The sequence below is a fragment of the Pteropus vampyrus genome, unplaced genomic scaffold, assembly GCF_000151845.1.
Source record: "Pteropus vampyrus isolate Shadow unplaced genomic scaffold, Pvam_2.0 Scaffold395, whole genome shotgun sequence".
Taxonomy (NCBI): Eukaryota; Metazoa; Chordata; class Mammalia; order Chiroptera; family Pteropodidae; genus Pteropus; species Pteropus vampyrus.
The window spans coordinates 272,113-282,674 of record NW_011889176.1 but is presented as its reverse complement, the minus strand read 5'-3'; positions in this window follow the sequence as shown (position 1 = coordinate 282,674).

Genomic DNA, 10,562 nt, shown 5'->3' with positions numbered 1-10,562 from the left:
GATGCTTTCCCAGCGGTGCGGGGCCATGAAGCAGAGGCAGCGCCCGAGGACAGCCTTCTGGACGCCCCGCGGGTAAGTTGGGCCCCGGGCCGGCGGAGGGCAGCGCGCCACGAGGGCGGGACGGGGGAGCAGCGGGCCTGGCCGGATGGGCCCCGGAGCCCGATGAACCAGGGGCGTCCTCGGCTTTCCGGGAGCAAGAGTGGCTGCACCCACGCACTTCCGGTTGAATCTCTGGGCTTCGGGGCAACGTGTCGCGTGGAACGCTCGTGGGACCACAGTGTTGACGTAACAACGGTCAATATTGGCAGAAACGGAGGGTGTCATTTGAAGCCCCTTAGCTCAACAGGGCGTTGCTAAGATAGAGAAGAGGCACGGGCTCCACACACATTGACTAAATGTTAACCCGGGTTGTGTGCTGCCAGCTGGACCTGGGGACGGGGCGAGCAGCCATGCTGCCGGCCAGACAGAGGAACCTACAGAAGGCAGGACGAGGCCTGCCAAGGTTGGTGACAACTTCTGACTCACACCGTGAAAGGGAAACCGGAAAGTCCTTAAGCTATAACTTTCACAGAAACTAAGAATCAGATATTAACCACATTCCTCGAGCGCCGGGCGTCTCACTCTATCTCTGGGAGGGGACCACGCTCTCTGCGGAGCGCTGCCCCTGCTCCGTCAAACTCCTTTTGTCCCTAACTCTGGCTCCTGCTTGAGTTCTTTCCTGCCCACGGCCAAGGACCGTCTTGGCAGGCGTAGGTCTTCAGTCCCCACTGGCCAGATGCGCCCTGCCGGGCCTCACTGGAGAAACCCAGAGATACAAATTAGCCTTTGTGAAACCAATGTGTAACAAGATAAAGTCGTTAGTGTGCAAACTTAGAAAATAGTCAATGATCTTTTCTGTTTTATGACCTAAAAATACTCATGTTTGAGAAATAATATCACCACCCCCTAACTTCTGAACAAACACGACCGTAACTAAAAACTAAGGAAACCATTTTCTTATAAGTAGAGGAAAGCTGACGTCAGTGTTTTTAGAGCAGTGCCATGTCCTATGTGGTGGAAGTGGATGTTTCCTGCCCTGTCCAGCGTGGTGGCCACGTGTGCTCACTGAAGTCTGCAACCTGCCTGTCGAGATTGGTACACAAGGTCAGTGGGATGGAGAGGTGACATCACTGTCCCCTCGTAACGTGCCAGGGGACACCAAGCAGGCGGCTCCAGCTGTCAGAAGTCTGCGGAAGGAAGAGGTGAGGCCCTTCCTTCTGGGAGAGAGAGCCCATGAGTCACTTGGCCTCCAGACCGCACTGCTCTGGACGCTCCAGGACCACCCACGCTTGCCCCCAAAGGGCCTTCACACTCGAAGGAAGCGGTGTTTTCAGCCACATCGCTGTCGACATCTGAGCCAGATAACTCTCTGCTGTGGGGGGCTGTCCTGTGCATGGCAGGATGCTGAGCCTCCACCCTTAAATGTTAGTAGCGCCACTCCCCCGGCTGTGACAGCAAAAAATACCTCCAGACAGTGCCTGGCTCACCCTGGTGAGAAGCCCCGGCCCGCGGAGACGGCCTGGCAGAGCCGTGTGCATGCGTGACTGCACGTGTGCTGCTTAATCAGTGCGGGGTCATAGCCAAGGTCATTTGGAAATTCATAAGCCACAGAATTCAACCACGAGAATCATGAAACATCTACTACCTGGAGTTGAGAAGGTTCTGGCAGAGACCAAACATGTCAGGCGAGAACATCTCGGGCAGAAATTCTCCAGCATGAGGCCAAGGGCCATGCTCGGACACTAATTTGATAAGAAAGGGGGAAAGCTCACCCTTTCCCTTGGGAGGCATTCCTCAGCAAAGGAGTGTTTTCCGTGAGGCTGGGGCTGAAGGCCTGGAGGAACGGAGCGTGAGACCTGACGGACAGAGCGGAGAGAGGGGTCACCGGCAGGAAACGATGGGCGTCCTCAGCGACGGGGGGGGCTAGGTTCAAGGACGGCAGTCAGCGGGAAATCCGACGTGAGAACCTGACGAAAGTTAACTCTTAGTTGTAAACGCTGGAGTCGGGAAATGGTTAGAAACGACTCTGCCAGCAGCATAGACCGGACCGGAAGGGAAAAGCCGAAAGCCGGTCAGACCGATGATGCCGTGGGAGCGAGACCGAGGCCAGACCCCGCTGCCGTTCCAGGCAGAGCAAACCATTCATTCCCGGATGCTCAAGAATTGTTTCCTTAGGTCACGGCATGTAAATGTCACACATCCGAAAGACCACGCCGGAGGAAGGGCCGCTGTGAACTGATCAAAGCGGGAGGCCTCCCAGGGGAGAAGCTGCACAGCCACCGCAGGGCTGCCAGCGCACGTGGCCGCCCCTCGCTAGGGGACGTGTGACGTCGAAAGCGACCTGCCTTTCCTGAGGCCCCTTGGGAGCGTGGCGCTTCGCGTGCTAGCGCGCCACCTTTCCCCACGGGCCCCAGGCCCTGCCCAGCTTCCAGGGGCCCAGCTAAGTGCAGAGCGAACGGGAAGCTTGGAGAAAGTCTCCCTCGTGCAGGCGCCTGTGACCCGACAGACACCAGTCTCATGGATGAATGAAACCAGGGCCGCGAGCTGTGCCACATCACACGGAAGACAGAAAAGGAGTCTGTCTTAGGCCAGCGGGTGCCCCCTCGGCACAGCCTCCAGGAAACAGATGGACAAAGAGTCTGTCTCGGGGGTGTTTGTGACGTGCACAGATGCCCCGGCCGGCACAGAGGAGAGGACAGGCGGGAGGCCACGTCTGCCCGGGGTTTAATGGTTATGTGCTCCGAGCTATTCAAACCGGCTTCGAGATCGAGTTGGGCTTTTTAATCTCCATTCTCCCATCAGGCCAGAAGGGCCCCAGGTGCATTTTGTTAAGTGTCTCCACGAATCGACCAACATCAGGCGTCGGCTGTAACTCCCTGGGGTGCTGAGTTACATAGCATTTCTGGGAGAGCTGACTGATGCAGTGGCCTCACCAATATGTGAGCACCCTGAGCTTGCATTCTCTGCTGTAGGATGTATATTAAAAGGAAAGAACTCAGTTGTCCTGCGTTCGATAAGATGCGAATGGTAAGTGTAAACAGCTGGCTGCTGACGTGGCTGCCTCTGGCTGGTCTCGTATTTGACCTTCTGTTAACACTCTGTGAGTATTTTATAATTGTATTTAAGTGTACAGGGAGTGGGTTCTAAGTTTTTAAATAGTTACCTTTCTAAAGAGCCAAAAATAAAATGAATCGCACTCGAAAACTTCCCAAAGACTTTGGGCCACTCCAAATTTAAATTTGAGTCAACACCGTCCAAATCCCGTTTTCCATTATTCCAAGGCCAGTTCTCTCTGCAAACGAGAGGCACAGACAGGCTTTCAGGCTCCGTCATCCACCGAATCCATGCCCCGTCGACCTCACAAACCGCACGCACAGGAGATGCAGGAAACACACACTCCGGAGCCTAGAAATAAAAATGTCTGTCCACAGAACCGAAAGGCTGGCATTTTCCTTCTGACTTAATTAAAATAGAAAATATCCATGAGATCTATATTTTTACCTGACCTTTTCTCCGGAAAAAAAAAAAAAATCGCACTGACATTTCTCTGACTTCACATCTACGCCTGGGTGCTTTCAAAATGCACAAAACTCAATAGTATCTATTTTCCCCTGTGATAAACCACCTCAACAAAACGTAGGCTAAAAATCATATGATTATCTCAATAGAAGCAGAAAAAGCATTTGACAAAACCCAGCATCCATTTATGATAAAAACTCCCAGCCACATGGAGATGGGGAACACACCTCAACATAATAATAGCCATATGTGGCAAACCCACAGCTGACGTCATACTTGAGAATGAATTTTTCTTTAGGGACAAGACAAGGATGTCCACTGTCACCACTTTTGGAAGTCCTAGCCACAGCATTCAGAAAAGACGAAGAAATAAAAGGCATCCAAATTGGGAAGAAAGAAGTAAACTTGTCATTATTTGTAGATGACATGATACTATATAAATAGAACCCAAAAGATTCCACCAAAAAAATATTAGAACTAACGAATTCAGTAAAGTGGCAGGATACAAAAGTAATATTCAGATATCGGTTGTATTTTTATACACCAATAACAAGCTGTCAGAGAAATTAAGAAAACAATCCCATTTATAATTGCATCAGAATAATAATAAAATGCCTAGGAATAAATTTAACCAAGGAGGTAAAACACCTGCACTTAGAAAATAATGACCTTAAAGAAAGATACAAATAAATGGGAGCATATACTGTAGTCATGGATACGACCTGTACTACCCAAAGCAATCCGCAGATCCAGCTCGATGTCTATTGAAGTAGCAATGACGCTTTTCACAGAACTAGAACAAATAATCATAAAATTTATATGGAACCACAAAGACCCCAAATAGCCATGGCAATCTGGGGAAGGAACAAAGTTGGAGGCATCACGCTACCTCATATCAACTATACCCCAAGCCTACAGTCATCAAGACGGCATAGCACTGGCATAGAAACAGACACACAGATCAATGGAACAGAATAGAGAGCCCAGAAATAAATCTACGTTACATGGTCAGTTAATCTATGACAAAGGAGGCGAGAATATACAATGGGGGAAAGACAGTCTATTCAGTAAATGGTGTTGGGGAAAATGGACATGCAAGAGAATGAAACTGGACCACCTTCTTACACCGTGTGCAAGAATAAACTCGAAATGGATTAAAGACTTAAAGGTAAGACCCCAAAGCATAACACTCCTAGAAGAAAACAGAGGCGATAAACTCTCTGACATCATTCTTAGTAATATTTTTTTCTGATATTTCGCCTCGGGCAAGGAAAACAAAAGAAAAAAATAAGCAAATGGGACCATGCCCAACTAAAAAGTTTTGCACAGCAAAGGAAACCATTCACAAAAATGAAAAGACGACCTACTGAATAGAAGATATTCACCAGCGATACACCTGCTAAGGGGTTAATCTCCAAAATTTATAAAGAACCCATACGGCTTAACACCAAACGAACAACCCAGTTAAAAAATGGGCAGAGGACCTGAGTAGACATTTCTCCAAAGGGGACATACAAATGGCCAACAGACATATGAGAAGATGCTCAATGTCACTAATCATCTGAGAAATGCACATTTAAACCATAATACCCTGTCAGAATGGCCATCATCAATAAGTCAGCAGTCAACAATACTGACCAGGATGTGGAGAAAGGCGAGCCCTCGAGCACCGTTGCTGAGTTTGCAAACTGGTGTTGCCACAGTGGAAAACGGTCTGGTTTTGCCTCGAACAATTGAAAACAGAACAACCATATGATCCGAAAACTCCAGGTCTGGATATTTATCAGAAGAAATCCAAAACACTAATTCGAAAAGACATATGCACCCCTATGTTCATAGAATAGAATATTACTCGGCCATAAAAAAAAAAAAAAAAGAATTAAATCTTAGCATTTGCAACAAACAATATGGATGGACCTAGAGAGTATTATGCTCGGTGAAATAAGAGAGACGAATACTATATGAGCTCACTTACCTGTGGAATCTAAAAAAGTAAACGAACCCACAAAAAGGAAATAGACTCATAGGTACAGAGAACAATCTGATGGTGGCCAGATGGGGTGGGGAGAGGGGCCTGGTGAAAAGAGGCAAAGGATTAAGAAGTACAATTGGCAGTTACAATAGTCACGGGGACGTGAACTACAGCACAGGGGACAGTCAATACTACTGTGATCACCACATGTGGTGCCAGGTGGGGACTAGTCAGGGGGATCACTCTGTAAGCTACATAAATGTCCCACCACTATGCCGTACGCCCGAAACTAACGTAATATTGGATGGCAACTGTAATTGAAAACATTTTTTAAATGTTTACCTAGAGCTGTAAGGCATCCACATGCCAAATCTCAAACATGTTGCTCAGCAAAGCAGCTCAGTTTTACTGTGCAGAATGAGTGTGTAAGGATGGGACCCGTAAACATGCAGGGAGAGTGTGGACATGTGCCCTGGAGAGACAGATGGACAGCAGGTCAGCACAGGCTTTGCCCTGGAGAAGGGGAGGGGACAGCCCACACTCGATGCTGTGCATGTTGCAAAGTGGCCTGTGGGCGCTGCGCGGCTCGGGGCCTGTGGGTCGCGGATGCCCGGAGCTGCAGGGTGAGCAGCAGGGCCCCACGTGGGCACACAGACGTGCAATGGCTGCTACTTACATCTGCTGTCTCTGCGTTGGTAAATATTTAAGGGTTGACGAAAAGGTTTTCTTTTTATGTAAACCCAGATTATTCTGACGTGAAAAACGATATTTGATCGAGTCGTTTGATATATTTGTGGAAGTAAAACGTTCTAAGATATATGCTTTTAAATTCACGTCGTACTTTTAATGCCTTAAATAATACAGGACGTGCCAAGTCTTTACGCTAAAACTCTCTTTTTTTATTTGTGTCTTTTGGATATAGGTCAGCCACATTTTAGAAATAGCATTCATTCAAAACAGGCCAGGAAAGCGATCTAATGCTGGAAACATCTAGAAATCTTCCTCACAGAAAAAGTGGGGGAACTATGCCCACGGAAATCCACTATTTGCAGATTCCAGTTTTACGAGATAAAACTGTTGCAACTCACCTCTGCTCCATGGGGAATGAAGCCAAGCCCTGGTCCTCAGGCGCCCCGAAGTTCTGCTGGGCCGCCGCGCTGGGGCAGGAGCCTGGGGGAGCTGTCTTGCTGGCCCTGTACTGTGGCCCGAAGCTGCCGGTGGCACGTCCCTCTGTCCCTCCCAGACGGGCACTCACGGGAGCAGACGACCGATGCAGCTCCGTCTCCAGCACGCCGGAGGCCAGCCTGCCATCTCTGCACTCCAGATGCATGTTCTGTCACCGCTCTCGTCCCTAGGCTCAGCCAGAAAGAAACCACCAGTGATGAAAAGCAAACTGAGAATTCCGTTTGCACCTCAGGGAACCCCTACTTCTTCACGGGACGCAGGCCCCCCGCGCTTCAGTGTTCTCATCATGGGGGCCACAGGGGATGCTCGTCTCCAAAGACGACCATGTCAGCACGTTTCACGCTAGCTGCGACCAGGTAGCATTAGGCAAGTTGTGATCTGTGCACGGTATGAAACGCTATGCAACTGTAAAAATGCTCTGGAGGGATATCGATTGATAATGAAAAATGTTGAGTTTACGGGGGGAAATGTTGATGCCGGGGTCCTTTTTTTTAAATATGCATAGAACAGAAGAACAAAAAGACGCAGCCTCCAGAACTCGGCTACCTCTGGGTGGCGAAGGGTCTATGCTGTAGTTTTAACGGGTTTTGCGTCAAGCAAATTGATACTTTTTTTAATAAGAAAACAATACTTCCTATTATGAAAACGAGAAAAATTGCTATGCTAGTGAGGTCACGGTGTCCTGGTTTGGGGACTACACCTCGAACCCTCGCATTTTGTTTTGCATGGCTGGCGGCGTGCCACAGCTCCGATGCCCTTGGCTTGCTGTCAAGGGTCGCTGTGAAGGGACAATCCCTGTGAGCTTTGTCTGAGCAGCATTTGCAGCACTGAGAAGCGATGCACGTGCTTGTGGGTGGGGTGAGTGTCATCCGTGGGTCCACCACTCCTTGTCGCCCAACTCACGTATTGGCTCGAAATGCCCCATGATCACAAATTCTGGAGGACGTCGCACGCATGGCAGTTTGAGGCCGGTACAATGGCTCCTGTCCACAACTGCTGACAGCCAGAGGGGCCACACTTTCTGGCAGAACGGGAACTTACTCCAGATACAGAAAGGCCATGGCATTTGAAGAAACCCGAACGACCCAGGAGGTCTTCCTACATCCTTCCTATCATGATGCCTCAGCTCACGTGAAGAACTGTGACGTACTCTTCAGTGAGCAGAAGACAGAGGGTTGGCGGAAGGGGATGGTGTCAAAGAGAAAGGAAAACGTCTGAGTGAGTTTGGCGCTGACGTTGGCCCACCCTGCCCGGGCCGCCCCGCTCCGCGCTCGCTGCTGCTCCTGCAGCTGGGGAAGGCAGGGGTCCGCTTCTGGGCCCGCCTCCACTGGGTCTTTGCTCTGCGCCTGAGGGACGACCCGACCAGTGGGTGTAAGAAGGAGGCCAGGCCAGCGCTTCGCGACAGGAGGACTTGGCGCCGGAGGCGGTGGCGGGGAGGTTGCTGGCGTTTACACGGCAGAGGCCGGCCTCGGTGCAAATGAGCCTGCGGAGGCCGGAGGGCGAGAGAGGCCCCGCGGGACCTGCCCAGGGTGCCCTGCCGCCCGGCCAGGCTGCACCTGGCCAGGCACCTCCCGGCGCCGCGTTGCCGTCTGGGGGACGCGGAGCCTTGTCCTGCTGGATGATCCAGGGGAGGCGGGGCGCGGGGCGCTGGACGGAGATCGGTGCGGCGCCCACGTGTGTGAAAGGGTTTCTTCGCAAAAGGTCACGCCCACTGTCCGCTCGCAGACCTGTCACCTGCACTCTACGGGTTTTCGTCGTGCGACATGAAGCAACGATGGAGAGGGACAGGGGACAGCGCTGCTGTGAAAGCTCGTAATCGGACAGAAACCACGCGCGGCCAACGCCCTGCTCTGAAGGTCCCAAGAAAACACTCATCATCAAACGTCTTTGCCACCGGAAACTTCGCGCTCAGTGGTACCTGTCCCAGTCGCCGAGCGCACAGGGCGTGGATGTCTGCGGGCGTGGTCCTGTCTGCGGGGCGTGGCCCTGTCCTTGACATTCGAGCACTCTTTCTAGTCGACCCAGCACAGGGAAAGCGGGGCGCAGGCCCGGGGCGATGAGGCCAGAGGAAGCCAGTTCCCGGGTCAACCGTCTGCTCAGCCCACCCTGCACAGGGACAGACGTGTCCCCGCCGAGGGTGGCGCAGAGGGGCTGCACCCTCAGCCACCTCAGGCCAGGCTCAGAGCGCGCGGTCCCGTCGGTCATCCCTTCAGATGAGTTTACACAGTGTGAACTTGCTTAAAAGCTTCTAGAACTCTCAAACGCCCGGTCTGAGCGCTCTGTCGTCTCCCTCCAAGCCTGTGAGAAGGTGGAGGCGGCCGGAGCTGCCCTCTGCTCCGGCGCGGGGTGGTCACCAGGGGCTGTGCTCCGAAGTCCCCAGCCCTCTGGGCGGAACCCCGGCCGGGCAGTCCGTGAGCCCGCGCGCCGGGACTGCTCGGCTCTGCCACCCACACTTGGGCTGTTTCTCTTATTTCTGTGTCGCCGTGTCATTGGCTTTCGCCCACCCTAAAAACCAGTTTGGAACTGTCCTTTGCTCCCCAAAAGAGACCTGTGCTGGGGCCAGAGTCCTCGCTCCCGCCCCCTGTGGAGCCGCCTCCTCTCGGTCCCGGGCGGCGGGCAGCAGGACCACAGGGATCAGCCCGGCCACGGAGCACGGAGCCCGTTCCCCGCGATGGAGACGAGGCTCCTCAGCGCGCCAGGGACTACACTGGGCAACGTGACAAAATCCGGAATCGACACTCCGGAAAATCCAACCAGCGGGCCACGTTCTTATCCCCATCCTCCCAAAGGTCCCCTCTGGAAACTGGACCACTGTGTCCTGCTGCCTTGTGTCCCCTGGTGTCTCAGGTGCCCAAATATGCCAGGCTGCTCCTGGCCTGTCCCCGGGAGCTTCTCCAGCAGCCAGTGCCTTCTACCGCCAACCGCGGTCTTTCCAAAACACACCTGGCCATCCGGCCCAGGTCGCAGGTGTGGGCGTTGCTGGGTCTCCAGCAGCAGCCAGGGCCTGCTTCTCCATCACAATCCCTGACGTGTGTCCCCCAAATGCCAGCTAAGCCCCAGGGGGATGTGGCTTTCTCAAAGAACGGTATCCGCATCTGCTTTTCATCAGTGAAATAAAACTTCTGCAAACGCCATTAACTCGTTTAGCTGTTACAGAGTTGCCACCCAAGATGCTTGCGAGCCCCCGGGCTCCCTGGCCCCAGACCTGGCCCCTGGGGTCTGGACAGCAGGCCCCACGCCCACCCCAGGGACAGCCCTCCCCGGGTGGTTAAGTGACAACACGCTGCTCTGTCCTCTTTTCCTCCCTCGGAGTCACTGCACTCTGTGCAGCTGTCACCTCCCCTCACTCAGGGCTCCCACGACCCCCCGGAAAGCTTCCCAAGCAGCCAGGCCTGGTCTGCGAGCCCGAGAGTGCACACAGCCACGTCTCTGGGAAAAGCTGGCGACATTAAATCCTTGTAATCCCGCTGTGTGTGGCCAAGTGAGAAGCAGCGGCGCTGAGGGATTTAAGTTCTCGCCCGCGCATTCCGGTCCCAGAATCGCCTGAGTGACACTCGCGCGCGGCCGGCCAAGCAGAACACCGGTTTCCACCCACTTGCAGGTCCCCTCCGCGGTACCGGTGCGGGGACCCTCCCCAGGGAGCGGCACCCGGGGACCGTGTCCCCAGAACCGGCACCGCCCCCGGGTGCTCACGCCGCTGCTCGGGCTTGCGCGCATTTACACCAACTTCCCAGCTCCGCAAAGCAACGACCCACACAGACTGCTCCCCGCGTCCCGCGCCCGGCCAACCTGCAGACGGGCTTTGTCCCAGAGCCCAGCGGAAGGTCGCGACTGCCGGCTGGGAACG